At 37.5% G+C, this 15,327-nt stretch overlaps 1 pseudogene across 1 annotated transcript; it reads right to left on the bottom strand.

The window, feature by feature from the left end:
- Window positions 1-496: 496 nt before the first annotated feature.
- Window positions 497-14,797, bottom strand: LOC143886569 (phospholipase D delta-like; annotated as a pseudogene). Its single transcript, XR_013253872.1, has 9 exons — window positions 13,625-14,797; window positions 10,757-10,951; window positions 4,892-5,155; window positions 4,731-4,799; window positions 3,968-4,115; window positions 3,285-3,434; window positions 2,317-2,487; window positions 1,867-2,064; window positions 497-1,209 (listed from the first exon to the last, which is right to left on the bottom strand). The product of XR_013253872.1 is annotated as a phospholipase D delta-like (transcript).
- Between the last annotated feature and the right edge of the window lie 530 nt (window positions 14,798-15,327).

The raw sequence follows: 15,327 nt of genomic DNA, 5'->3' as shown, positions 1-15,327 counted from the left end.
CAGCTTGCTATTTTCCCATTTCTTGGAATCATATTTAAAGTAGATTTACTAAATTTACAAATATTTGTGAGGGATACACATTAAATTTACGAGATTTGCGAGGGTTACACTAAATATTTACAAGATTTTTGGGGGATACAAAAAAAAAAAAAAAGGCATTTCAATTTCTCTTCCCAGAGCAGCACTCAAATCAGAAAACATTTGGGAGCTACCAATCAGTTTGACAACTAAATGAACATGAATAATTTACAAGACAGTGTTACACTAAATATTTACAAGATTTGTGGGCTTGCAGACAAAACCACAGCCTTTTCAATTTCTCTTCCCAGAACAGCACTCAAATCAGAAAAAACATTTGGGAGCAACCAATCAGTTTGGAACTAAACTTACAAAGATTTTTTATGGTGTTTACACACTAAATTTACAAGATATGTGAGGGTTATACTAAATATTTACAAGATTTTTTTTTTGAAAATTTATTTACAAGATTTGTGGGGATTACAAACAAAAACACAGCATTTTCAATTTCTCTTTCCAGAGCAGCAGCCAAATCTGAAAGCATTTGGGAGCTACCAAAAAGTTTGACACTAAATTTACAAAGATTTTTGAAGGTGGCTATACAGTAAATTTACAAGATTCGTAAGGGTTACACTCAACATTTACAAGATTCGTGGGGGTTACAATAAATATTTACAAGATTTGTGAGGGTTATACTAAATATTTACAAGATTTGTGAGGGTTATACTAAATATTTACAAGATTTGTGGGGGTTACAGACAAAAACACAGCCATTTCAATCTCTCTTCCCAGAGCAGCACTCAAATCAGAAAACATTTGGTAGCGACCAATCAGTTCCAATGCTGCAAAAAGCTTTACTAAAGCTGGGCCTCACCAAAAAGGTTTTAGAGGCTATGTGGTTAAGAGGTCAGGAATAGAGGCAATAGGTGCTCCAAGCACTTTACCACCCACATCTGGGAAAGCCTGAAACCCTTCCAAGGGACCCACCTTCCCATCAGCTTCCACCTTGATTGGGTACTTCAGAAGGTGGCCACACAACAGTTCCATCTCCTCTGCTGTGTACTACCTTCTCCAGTTTTCTTCAGCTATTTCGTTCACATGGTTCACACACTCCAAACTATTTGGCTCCTTGAATCGATCATCTACCCCACCTAGATTCTCTGCCCAAAGTGACATCCTGTATCCATATACCTGCAGTAAAAATCACCAATCAATTTTATTAATCTGATTTTGTATTCATCCTCTTAACACCTAACATTGTACATTTCAATCAGTAACATTCTGACAAGAGCCAATATAATGTGAGATGAAGTGATTGTTTCTGTTCTTTTGGTTGGAGATGTGAACAAGAAATTGAAACCATGTTCTTTTTTTTTGAATGGTTACATGTTATTTTTTTTTTTTTGAACGTCAGAAATTGAAACCATGTTGCCTCTTGATTGGGAAAATTGACGCGATATAAACCAAATGAATACTGGTAACATCCCATTAAAAGCTCCAGAAAAGTTTGGGGAATCCAGAGACAGTTTTTGCAGCAGACCACAGAAATAAATAGGATTTTCAGAGTTGCATATATGCATATTTGTTGGTGGGTCTGGTTGGATGCCTAACAATAATAGAATAGACACATAATCACTATATAAAATAACAAATAAAAAGATCAGAATATATTCGTTCTCTAGTTTTTTAGCTCAATGGATACATGAAAGCAGACAATATAGCTTAAATGCGAGGGACGAAACATCCTAATAGTGAATAGAAGATTATGGCATTCTTTATGATGACATTAAAGAACAAATGAACATGAATAAATACCAAACTCATCTTTCAGGAAAAAAAAATACCAACCTGGCCAAGGGGATGCCTTTTCTTCTCAGCCCATGTATGATGGGGTTGATAGGTACCCATGGCTATCGTGTCTCTTGAACCATCCAAGGATCTTTGGTTAATGTTGGCGGATCCCACAATCGCATACTCATCATCTACTATCATCCCTTTGGAATGAACATAAATCATAAACCGCCCGAATTTTTTCACCCTTAAACTCTGCCACAGATTTCCATGGAAATTATTAAAGAAAATATGTGCAGACTGAAAAATAACTTTAGTGCACCTAATAATAAATAATAAATTACCTATCACTAAGATCAACAACTTAGAAAACCAGAATGCACAAAATGAAACACTTGATGCAATAGTAGATAGCCATGTAAAACATCTATCTCAATGCTGGATATAAATGAAGACATAACCAACTAAATATTGGTGGGATAACGTCAATTTGTCACTGGAAAGTACCGAATCACATTTTTGAGAAGGTTGATTTGTTGACTGTATCACTTCCTCGGGCGGTTCTTCCTGCTTACCAAGACAGTAGAAATTAAGGTAATCTTGTGGATGTGAGTTCTCAAAACCGCTGGATTTTAGTTCATTTCCAGCAATATCATACATCATTTGCCTTGTCTGGGCCTGCAAAATGGGAGTACACAAATCTTAAATCATTTCTGCAATTTTTTTTGAATGGTTTAAATTAATTCAGTAATTGAAATGACAAATGCAGTGATTTTAAGAGAATCAATATAAATCTGTTAATCATGTGAATTTATAAAGATCCAATCAGGCAAGAGAAGGGGAACTATTGCGAGTAACGGCAATTCTGTCAATTACACAAGGACAGCTCGTGGGATCTAAGTTATGAATTCTGTTTGGTTCTCCATTTCGTTTTGGCTACTGCAACGGAACGCTTCAGTGTTTCGTTCGGTGTTTCAGCCCTTTTCGTTTTGGCTACTTTTCAGCAGATTTTGTCTTATTTATTTGATTCATCTGAGGTGGCTGCTGCTCTCTCGTGCAACAGCCAGCCGCGGAATGCCTTTCTGCGATGGTCCCTAGCAAATCCCTCAAAGAAAAGATAAGAATTTTTTTTGAGCTTGGATTGCCAACAGTATGCCTCTCTCTCCCTCCCTCTCGAGTGATTAGAGTTTCAAAACACCTTCATAATATCAGAATTTTTTCCATGAGGTTATATATTTTGAGCTTTGCATCAGTGATAGGAAGAAAATGCCTTACCAGGATCACCGAGAAGGAATAAAAATATTATTATTAAAAATCATTGGTGTATGATTTCAAATTATGTCAAAGAATAGCTGTGAGGCTAGATCAATAATCAAACTCATACCAATTCTTAAAAGCTTCTAATGTATGTAGAATAGATATGCTAGAAGCTTTTAAGAAATATAAGTCCAAAGAGTTAAATTGTAACACATTACCTACCAAAAGAGAATTTCTTGCACCGTGGCACTAGAAGGATCACCTTCAGGCCACATTGGTATGACTACATAAACTGCAGATCTTTCCTTTGCTCTAATTTTAGTGGGCAATCTTTAAGGCCAATTCCATTGGAATCAGATTATCAGCACCTATTCATACCAACAAGGCCGACCTTAAAAAAAAGTCTAACACAGGAAAAGAAATACCAAATGTTAGTCTACAATACATATCACAACAATGTAGCAACATCAATGTCATGAAAAGATAACAACGCATGGATCAAGAACAAAATCACTTCATTGTTAGACTTAGACCAATGTCACTCGTACCAAGATATTATAAGGTCAGACTTGCAAAACCTCCACTAGGCATATTTCGCTTTATGAAAGATTGTATCTTGGCCTCAAGATTTGGATGTTTCAAGAGACAAAGTTTAATCTTTCAAAAAAAAAAAAAGAGACTAAGTTTGATTTGTTGAGGCCCAAGGTTCTTGGTGGGTTGATGACTTGATGCCAATTGTAATGTTTCCAGGTCATTTCCCAAGAATAGAGAGTGGATCGAGATGAAGGTAATTTAGAGCAATAGTGACTACCAATTATGATTCAATTTCCTATACTATTTTTATGTAGCGGTAAAGTAAAGAAGATCAACAACATATATAGATATGTAAATCATCATTTACCTGCATCTTTGTAAGAAGGCCATCCATAAGAAGATCCAATAAAATACTGATTTTCAATATAGATGAAGTGCTGAGCAGATCTGATTGCTTTTACATATGCTGTGTGTATGCTCCTGTCTATTACCAGTTTCTTTTCGAAGAAAAGGTTCTGCAATAGAAAATTGTTTCTAAGTTTTCCATCATGATCTAAAGAACACCAAGACCCAACAAATATTGATACAGTTGTATTTCGAAATAAAACACAGTTTCAATATCTATGTACTGGTTGATGACCCTAGATATATGTCACAAATATCTCTGATATTTTCAGAATATCACGTTTTTATCCCAACATTTTGATAAAAAGACAAAATCCCGAAATAATCCCGAGATTTAAAAAATGTTGTGATATTTTTATTTTTATCATAAAATATCGCGATAATACCGATATTTTACAATATTCTTATTTTATATATTTTTCTTAAATTTTATATATTTATACATTTTTAAATAATTTAATTTTTATCATTTTTTCCCAATATAACCCAAAAAAAATAAAAATTAATATATTCCGAGATTTTCCCTTGCCGAGAAATTCCGAAGAACGATATTTGTGACAGTCCTAGTTGCATGGCCGATCCTTACTCAACAAATGTAATATATTCTTTTTCTTTTTTTTAACTGGTGAGCTGAGATCGAACTTGAGACCTCAGGGTTGGAAAACAAATGAAGTATATTCTAACACAATAGTCCATAGAAAAGCCATTTTATTATTTTAACAAACCTTGGCCTCAGCTTCATGAATATTTTTAGGGAATCCTTTTACTGATGCAGAGTCAATCGATCGAAAAATCTGACAAAAAGAGAAGCTCAACTTAGATTCAAGTACAGTAACCAACAGAATCAAGTAAAGAAAGGTGCACTTTTGCAAGAAGTATATTAAACCTGAACATGCCAGTTAGGGTCATCCTCCTCAGAGACCCATAGACGAGGATCATCTTTGGGAACAGATGAGGAAGGACTCAGTATCCATGAGATACGTTCTAGCTTTATTAAGGCATCATCATCCCAGTGAGATATTTTTTTGAACTTCCATTTTATTGTTTTTCTCCATCTCTGCTCAAAGTTTGTAAGTACATCATATGCGGCAGGCCCTTCAATCTTGCAATGTAAATCATGCCATGGTTCTCTTGGGCCCTTGGTTTCTGTCTATATACCCGAAAGAAGAGACAGATCTTTCAAAGAGCTAAAATAGCATTGGAATATTAACTAAGAGCTAAAATAGACATAATAAGAATAATTGGCAATTTGGCATGACATAAATAGCATTGGAATATTAACTAAGAGCTAAAATATTAAACCAAGAAGGTTTACTGACAAATGGAAGGTGATCCCGGTGGACAGATCTTTCAAATGTAATACAAAATGGGTCGGTCGCCCCTCTGCTGAATTTGATATAACTTATTTTTATGGGAGTTCTAGGGGAAATCCTGGTCTTGCTGGGATAGGAGGTGTAGTCGGAGAACAGAGGTGCTGTTATCATCAGATCCTTCTCCTGCCCCAATTGCTGCTCAAATGAAGCAGAAATTAGAGCTCTCTTGAAGGCATCGAGCTTTTTTATTGAATACCTGGACAAAAAGGTTTGGTGAAGGTGATTTGGCGAACGTGAGTTTGTGGGCATCTAACAAATCCCCGGGCCCATGCAGATTTGCCAAACTCATCTAACAAATCCTCGCTTAGCTAATCCTATGGCCAACGATCTTGCATAATCTGGGTTAGATCGTGATAGCCTCATTTTTCGGACTCCTATCTTGTTGGATGAGTGTGTTATAATCTGCTTTTGTACTATGATTTAGCCAACACTTTGAATTTATTGACAACACATGTATCCTATCACGTCTAATACGACACGCGTGTTCACACATGTCGACACTTCTTTCGACAATTTTAAATAAACTCTAGAAGTATTAGACTTAATGTGGGCATGTCGACATATTTTTGTACCGTGCAAGTGTGACATTTTGTTTTATTGAATGCTGTGTTTACCTCTTTTAGTATTAACTCTTGTTTTAGGTCTTCTTAAACTAATATTCAGTGTTATATCCCCTTCCCTATAACCTAAACACTCTTATTCCAATATTATATTCATTGCATCCTATTGGTCTCCCTTTCTTGTTACATATCAAAGACGGAAGAGAAAAGATTAAATTGATGAATGCGTAGTTATTTGATTATCTCATGTTTATTTTAGAATAGTTGATTAATCATAAAATTTATAAGTTTGTTAAATGAATACCATATTTATATGATATTACGATCAGATTGGGTACTAGAAGTAGATTCTGGATTTAATCCGTTCTCTATGAATGATATAAAGACAGAATAATCAGGAATAGAGTTTCCTTTGATTGATAGTAATCAGTAATTTTATATGTATGTGCGTGTCACCATTTCTAGATTTTTGGGGTTGCCATGTTAGACACCTCATATATGTGTCAAAAATCAACACATGAATCCGTATCCACAAATCATGATTATATATAGTTTCTATTTTAGCCATGCCACTGTTTCTAAATTTTGGGGCTTTGCTGTGTCTGTCACTCCGTGTCCGTGTTGGCACGAGACAGTCATGTCCTTGTCCACAGATCGGAGCTTTTGTATCACCAGGGATGAGTACATTGTAACCTGTTTTTGTATCGCTACTCTATGGCTACCTTGGCCCTGGTCTCTTTGGTTCAATTAAAAAATTTATCTTTGCAAAATATACAAAAATCGCGACATTGGCAGCATGTAGCACTTGATGTCAAACTTGCGATAATTGCCTGGGCAAACGAAAAGGCGGGCATACCCGATCCCATCAGGTAAATTCTGCACAATTGAGTATCGGTTATCAATGAGAAAGGATGAGTGGATGAGTGGCTCCTCTGCACCAAAATGGGAGGCCCCACCTGATGGGTGGATTAAATTGAATTTTGAAGGAAGCTCTCTTGGGAAACCAGGACCAACGGGCATTGGTGGTGTTTTCCGCGACTCAAATGGAGTAACAATGATGTCTTTTGCTGGACCGGTAGGTAACTGCGGCGCAAATGATGCCGAAGCGCGAGCTCTCTTGTATGGTGTACAATGGTACGCAAAAAACAACAGTGGTCAATGTGCCTGGGCGATGGACAGATGCTCGGGACCGTGGCGTCTGGCTCACACTGGATGAAATTCGAGATTTGGTTTGATCACTAAAGAAGGAACTCATATGACCACTATGACCATCTCGATATGCAAATCGGTGTTGGGGGAAGATTTTAAACCTTAACTAAAATTCTGGGTTGTTATTTTCCCCCTCTGGTTTATTCTGATGATTCTGTGTACTGGGGATGTCTCGTCCCCTTATGCAACTTTTGAATTATTGGAATGAAATTGTTATCTTTCAAAAAAATATATACAAAAAGGTTAAATAAAAGCCAGTTAACGCACTGGTGTGGAACTAAGATAGGTCTATATTGTGGCATGGTGGGGGTGTTGCACAAATGATGGCACCATTAACTACCTCTAAACACAATTATGTTTAGGTGGTCACCAGCTGGTCTAGGATCTAGCAGATTGAGCATATAGAAGTGATTGGTGGGGGATACTGCATGCACTGCATACAAGTGTGGTACTGATAGGACTGTTGAGTTGCAGTCTTGCAGTTGATGGTTCTGATAGGACAGTTGAGTTGCAGTCTTGCAGTTGATGTAGGCCAGGGAAGAGAAATAGAAGAAAGAGGAGAAAAGAGGAGAAAAGGAAGAGAGGAGAAGGAGAAGAATAGGAGAAGAGAAGAGGGAGAATAGAGGAGAATAAGGAAGAAGAAATATATAGAAGGGAGAAGTCAAGCAATCTTTAATCTTCCAAAACTAATAATCCCTAATACATGAGGCCTATATAGGCAATTGAAATAAAATTCCATGGAAAATAGAAGCCCTAAAACCAAAAACATGGAAATATAAATCCTAGAAACTAAATACCATGGAAATAAATCCCTGAAAGTCCTAATGGGCAAATATGCCACTTATTTGGCCTACAATCCGCATCAGAAGTGTTACCAGTACATGGAGACTCTAGTGTCAGGGTCACAAAACACACTACAGGGAATACAGTGATGAGGATGCATGGCAGGATAAAGGAGATACTCTACCAGGAAAACAATAGTCTTCACTGTTTTAGGTAACTCCAGAGTGGCAGCGAGACATATTTCTATTACCTCTCAGTTTGAACAACGTTCCACAACCTAGCTGTGGATGTTTATTAAATAATAGAAAAGCTTTCTACTGATGATAAAGGAATTTCAGAAAATAAGGAAAGGAAAGAAAATTAAAAAAAAAGGGAAATGATAATAGCGTGCAGGCAGCTGCGGAACACAATGGAATAAAGTTAAATGGAGAAAATATGGAATTGGTGTAAGCCTCTGCTTGATCTAATATTCAGACCTGAATTCCAAGCGAAATTATTGCTGAAGTTACTTGAAAATGGAGGCATTACTCCTTGGGATTGGGAGTGTTTAAACCTCAACGAATTCGGCCAGACACCACCCATTATACACTAGTTCAAATTTCTGAACTAGTGACACAATTTCAGCAGCCTTTATATCACATTACTCAGGTTTGTCACTTCAAAACTGATCACCCCATTCCCCTGCGACACTCATAATCCATCAATATCCCAAAACATGGTCACCCTTTTGACTACCTAGTTGAAAAATTCCTAAAAAAATTAACCTTCCAGCTGATCCTTACATCAATTCTGATAAATGAGTTTCTTATGGACACCTCCTTATAAGTTTCTAGGAAAACTTTCCTGCAACGTACATCAAGGGTCCATCTAGAATAGGATTCTATCACCTTTCGTAGGCACTGAAGCGAACTCTTCTCATGAATGAGACTTTGAGCTTCATAATTTCCCTCTATACCGTGACCCCAATGGTTCTATAGCTGTCTCGTGGTGTCCATTTTCTAACACCAACTCCGTACTTCTGATCTATGACCTTGGTCCATAGATTGGTTCTGTCTTCACCAATTCTCGAAAGCCATTTACCCAACAAGTCAACAACACATTGTTCATAACCCTTAGGCCGCGGATACCCAAACCCTCAGTTTTTTTAGGTCAACACACTTCCTCCCAGCACGCACGCGCGCGCGCGCGGACACACACACACACACACTTGGTAAACGGATTACTGCCCACCCTTGTTTATTAACTGAAATGAAGTGTATGAGAAAGGTTCATGGGACATACTACTCACGAATTATATTCCCTTCCCTCTCCTTTCTTCACCTTTCTTTCTCTGTTCTTTTATTCATATGAAAGCCTAGAAACACATATTTCAACTTATATACCTATACGTAAGAACTAGTTGAACAAGGGGATCATGTTCTCTGAAGAGTTCTTCCAGGAAAAGATCTCTAAACTCCCCACAAGAAGAAAACCCAAGCTCAAAACTCTACGTCCACTTAATTTAAAAAAAAAAAAAAAAAAACACTATGTCGGCATACATTGTGTGGAAAAAGTTTTAGACCTGAGATTACGGAAAGAGTCAATCACTCTGAGAACCCTTTAGCCAGATTTGGATTGCAAGAATTTTGTGGAAAATTTTGGAAAGGAAAAATATTTGTAAAATTTCCTACTTTTCTTACACACGAAAAAGATAATTGGATTCAATTTTTATTTAGAGGGACCTTTTGTTTATAAGGGTATCCCTCTAAATTAACCATAATCATATCATTTCCCTCTACATCGTAGAAAGAAAGAAATCCCAAGAAATTTTTTTCCATCAGAATTTTTTTTCTTGCAATCCAAACAAGAACTTAGGGAAATATAAAGTTTCAAAAAAAGGGTTAAAGATTGAAATATCCTTTGAAAAGCATATAGCAAAATAATAAAGGATGTCCTCATAATAAGTATATACATACGATGACAGAAGAGAAACCAATCGATAAATTCCTAGCTTCAACAATGAAGAGAAACCCCTTGCTTTCCTTCTCAGATTGGGGAGTATGAGAGGGAGAAGGGGAAGTGCTGGGACCTCCATATATTATAGCCCTTTGAATGGCAAAATAACTTTGAAGTAAACGTGAAGATAGTAACAAAAATACTGGAAAAAAGATTTCTTCCTTCCAAAGAGTTGAAAAATTCAACTGAGCCCCCAATGGTTGGGGACTTGCATGCAGAGTTTCAAAATCCTCAACAGATCAGACAAGCCTCTGTGATTGTCAAGTAGGATCTTAATTTTTTACAGAGGCAATAGGAGACATTTTTTCTGAAATGGACATCCTGCTGCTATTCAATAAAGAAGTGCTCAATCTCTTATATTTTGGGATATCAGCCATAAATTTGGTTCATATCCCAAGTATAAGATACATACTTCACACAAATTTATCAGGTTTTGACTTCCAATCGTGATGTTCATCTTCATCTCAATCAGACAAATGCTAAGGGTCTGTTCGTTTTAGATTATGACAATCGATTGTGGAGTCCCCAACCGATTATTGGACTCAAATTTAGTGCAATTTTCGGTCCAATAATCGGTTTGGGGCTCCACAATCGGTTGTGATAATCTAAAACAAACAGGGCTAATTATATGTTGTATCAGGACAAATGCTTGATCCATTCAAACAGATTATCTGCCTATATAATATTGTCAATGAAGTTCAAAATAACTTGAGCAATTCCACAAGATAAATTTGACGTGCAGTAAGGTAGTAAAGTTTACTGAAAATGTTGATTTAAAACAATAAAGAAGCGAAATTTTGCAAGGATGAAACTAAAGACATAATAACTCACAGGGAAAGTAGGATTGTAAAAATCATCCTGAAAAACAGTGTCAAGATCATGAAATTGTCTATGTTCAGGCGTGCCGTAGCGGCCGTTACAGAGATCAAGACCCCCTAAAAAAGCGGTAATCTTTCTGCAATTTCCATAAGCTTGTGTATCAACGAGCAAACATTTCTGGTGGTGGGTAAAGACTGTTCCCACAACCTGGAGGCAGATGTAACCAGAAGCAATATAAGATAACATGATAGATCAAAAGTATTGTTAACATAATGAAAAACTCCTAAATGAATTTGCAGCTACTTCATGGCCAAAGAAGATGTGTATATATATATATATATATATATATATATATATATATATATATATAGAGAGAGAGAGAGAGAGAGAGAGAGAATGAATGAGAGAGTTTTTATATGATGCCTGACCATCAAAATTACAAGGGCAGGGTGTCAAAACCCTGCCCCTTGATTTTTGATGTAAGTGGGAAGTCAAAAAAGATGGTTTGACCAGGATCAAAAATCAAGAGGCAGGATTTTGCCACCCTTCCCTCGTAATTTTGACGGTCGGCCACCATATAAATTCTCATATATATATGAGAATTTGGTTTGTGTGCAGCTGCACAGATAAGCTATCTGTGCATGGCTTATCTGTGCATGGCTGCACAAACCATAGTGGGGGCCACATTTTTTGGGGGATCCAAAGCATTCATTTGGAAGGCCCTTCCATGGATAGTGTGTGTACCAAATATCAGCCCTATAGGATCATCCTAACCTAATCAAAGTTCGAGGGTAAAATAGACAGACACTGTTTCTGCCCATTTTTTCCCTCCACAAATGGCTGGGTTAGGATGATCCTAAAGGGCTGATTTTTGGTACACACCCTATCCATGGAAGGGCCTTCCAAATGAATGCTTTGGATCCCCCAAAAAATGTGCCCCCCCCATGGTTTGTGCAGCCATGCACAGATAGCTTATCTGTGCAGTTGCACACAAACCAAATTCTCATATATATATATATATAAAGAGAGAGAGAGAGAGAGAGAGAGAGAGAGAGAGAGAGAGAGGTGTGCCTACTCGATCGAGTAGGGAAGTTTCCTACACCCACTTCTCACTCAAGCGCCTATTCAATGTGATTCGTTCGATTCGATTCATCTCAGCCCTTCATTTTGACAAAATGAAGTGTACTGTCGAGACCCACTTCCCAAATGGACTAGGGCATCAACGAACGAATCCACGATTCTCTCCGGTTCTTCGTCTCGCTCTCTGGTTCTTCCGACACCTCCGAGAATTCAGAATCTCCCTCGCCTCTCCCTCTCGCTCAACTTGCTCACAGGTGAGTGGTTCTAACCTCCCTTTTTTTCTTTTCATCTGTGTAATGTAGGGTTAGGGTTTTAATCTTCTTCTTTTTTTTCCAGCTATTGGCTTCTGTTCAGCTATTGGTTAGGCTCACTTTTCTTCATCCATTTTGTTTTAGGGTTTACAGAAAAATGAACCACGATTTAGGGTTTTCATCTATTTTTTTCATCTTCTTTTTGTTTTAGGTTTTAGGGGTTCATGGTTTTCAACAACATCGAAAGAAATTTTTTCGTTTATGGTTTAGGGGTTGATGAAAACCATAAAACGAATTTTTAACATCTGGTTTTTCATCTGGTTTTCAACATAAATCGTTTCATCTGTTTCTGAATTTTATCATCTAGTTTTCTGATTTTCATGGTTTTCAACCATAAATCACTTCATCTATTTTTGAATCTTTTCATCTGGTTTTCATCTGTTTAAGCTATTTAATATGAAGCTATTTTTTCAACTGTTTTTCATCTGCTTGATGCTTTTTATCGTTTTAGAGGTCTAGGGTTTGAAGGCTTGTTGGGTTTCTGATTTTAGAAGATACACCATATATGGGGGTATTGAGCTTCTAGAAACCATTAACAAATTCTAAAATCAGAAACCATAAAAAAGCTTCCGGAGGAGGTACGAGAGAGGAGTTGTCGAAGCTTTCACAGTGCGTGATTCGGGGTAAAGTCAAGGAAACTAGGGTTTTCCGATAGTTGTGGTCGGAAATGGTGGAGGAGTAAAGTCGAGGAAACGGGATTTCCACCTCATTAATTTGATTTTCCACGTAATATTAAAACGTTTCCATGGAAATTAATGAAACACCCAAAACCACGGTTTCCACGGAGACCTAGCGTGAAGGAAAGTAAGAGAACACGGCAATAGAGATTAACATAATTATAAGCAGCCTACCAAACTAAAGGGTATCTTCAACCTACTTACAGGTTTGGACAACTTTCCCAACTTAGAGTTTTTTATATTTTAATAGCTTTCGATGAAGCATTTGCTGATAAAAAATTATGCAATCGAAATCGAGCCATATCCTAAAAAATGAGAAGTTCCTGGAACAACTCAATACAAGGTGAGATCAATCCTAAGATTGTAAATTATCTTACCTGAGATATTGTCCTCAAATATTTGTAAATGATCATACAGATGAAATCATGGAGACCAATTAATCAAACTAGTCAAAGCCATAAAAAACCTGGAAGCACTGAGTTGGATGATCAAAAGGAAGCACATGTAAGCACAAAATAGAAAATCAAAGCAAATTCCCACAGAATGTAGACCACCAACAAAAAAATGAAGTGCGAATCGATAATGGAGCTAGAAACTCAAGTATTCTTATGAAACAAAGTTCAAACAGCATATTTCAGCTATGAAATGTCCCCATAACTACACCGCAAGATCTAAGCCTGCTTATACGATATTCAAATCCATAGAACAAAATCATGTAAACCTAACAGAACTATATAACAAAGCAATTTTCCTACTTGTGTTCGCCAGAAGGATCACAAAGCAAAGAGCCATATCTTATTTTAACTTCTTACCGTCCTAATGAAGAATTTGTTGTGGAAAGTCCTATCATCCCAAATCGACAAGCACACGCGAACTCCTTCTTGCGACTTGTACTTGAGAAGCTCCCCAAGAGTGACCTTTCCCGCGCTAGGCAACAGCCTCGTTGGCTCTCTAACCAGCCTCACCTTATGGTAAATCGACCAACCAACGATATAAATCAAATGATGCGCCTCCAATATCGCATGACACATATCGTCCCAACACTTCTCATGCTGAAAAATCTTCCCATTCTCCAATTCAATCTCAGGAAGCAACTCATCCAACACATGCGCATCCTGATAAGGAGTCACCAATCCTCCTTTTTGAAGCGGAAAATAAGTTTCCCTCACACCCAAATGATCTGGGTCCGCCGCAATACTCCGCCGATAACCTGGGTTTTTCTCAAATGCCCTAAATTGCAACTTTAGTCTGAGAGCCGAATCGGGTTTTGGGGGTTTCCCCATCCACCCAATTATAGGAAACCAACCCTCAATAAGCTCACCAGACACAATCATCTCAGCAGAAATTCCAACAATTCCAATCAATTGAGAACCAAACACATCATTATCCTTAACTTGAAACTCAATATAAGCAGCAAAGTGCGCGATTGGGAGATCAAAATGTTGGTTCCAATTAGGGTTTTGGGAATTAGGGATTACCGCAGTTCGTGCTATAGCCGCGCCTGCGAGGCAGATTTTGACATAGGGATCAGTGGTACTGATTTTGGGGCGGTGGGTCCGTGTTTTCTTGCTGGGATTTTGGCAGCAATTGGGGATTGCGAAGCATCGATGAAGGGTTTCGCTGAATAAGTCCATGTTGCGTAATGATCTCGCTTCGAGAATCCATAAATCGAGATCTCCATTTAAAATAATCAGTTTTTCTGAAGAAGAAGGACTATTGTTTTTACCTTCTAAAGAGATTTCTTCTGTGGTGGTAATGTTGTCATCTGTAGAAGAAGAAGAAGAAGCCATGAATCTGAGCAGGATTTCACCCTTTTTTTACAAGCATAGATTCTTAGAACCGCTTTGCTTGGAGGTATAATTAACTTCATATTCTCGGAGAAATTCTTCTTCTTCCAATCCGAATGAAACACCATGATTGTTATGAGCTGGAGGTTTTTTGACCTGTTTTACTAGGGTTTAAGAGTTTACCATTAAAAAAACTAGGGTTTAACTTTGAAGAGTTTTAGAGACAAGAGAACCGGGCCCACCCACGCCCCAACGGTCACTAGACAGGTTGAAAATGATATACTCAACCCCCATTTATTCCACGGGGCACCCCTCTGTAGGCTTAAAAAAAGTAGTCACTACTTTAGTCATAGATACATTGGGAAAGAAAAGAAGGCGAATATATCACGTCCCTTCAAAATTTAGCTTTAAAATTTAGGGGAAAATACAAATACACCCCCTCAACTTTCTGACATTTTCAACGATAACCTGACTTTTCGAAGTCATCATCAACAACACCCTCTTAGTTTTCAATAATGCGTGTTAGGTGACGGGGTGGACGGGAACAAAGAAATTGTCAGGGGGTGTCTGATAAATTTCAAAATATAAGGTGAAAAGTCAGGGGGTCTACTTAATGGACGATGAAAAGTTAGGGGGTGTTGTTGATGACTTTGAAAAGTCATGGTTATTGACTTATTGTCTAAAATGTCAAAAAGTTGAGAGGGTGTATCTGTATTTTTCCCTAAAAT

Source organism: Tasmannia lanceolata, unplaced genomic scaffold (assembly GCF_043159265.1).
Source record: "Tasmannia lanceolata isolate RefF3 unplaced genomic scaffold, GAP_Taslan_0.1 ptg000011l, whole genome shotgun sequence".
NCBI classification, from domain to species: domain Eukaryota; kingdom Viridiplantae; phylum Streptophyta; class Magnoliopsida; order Canellales; family Winteraceae; genus Tasmannia; species Tasmannia lanceolata.
This window is presented reverse-complemented; position numbering and strand designations above follow the sequence as displayed.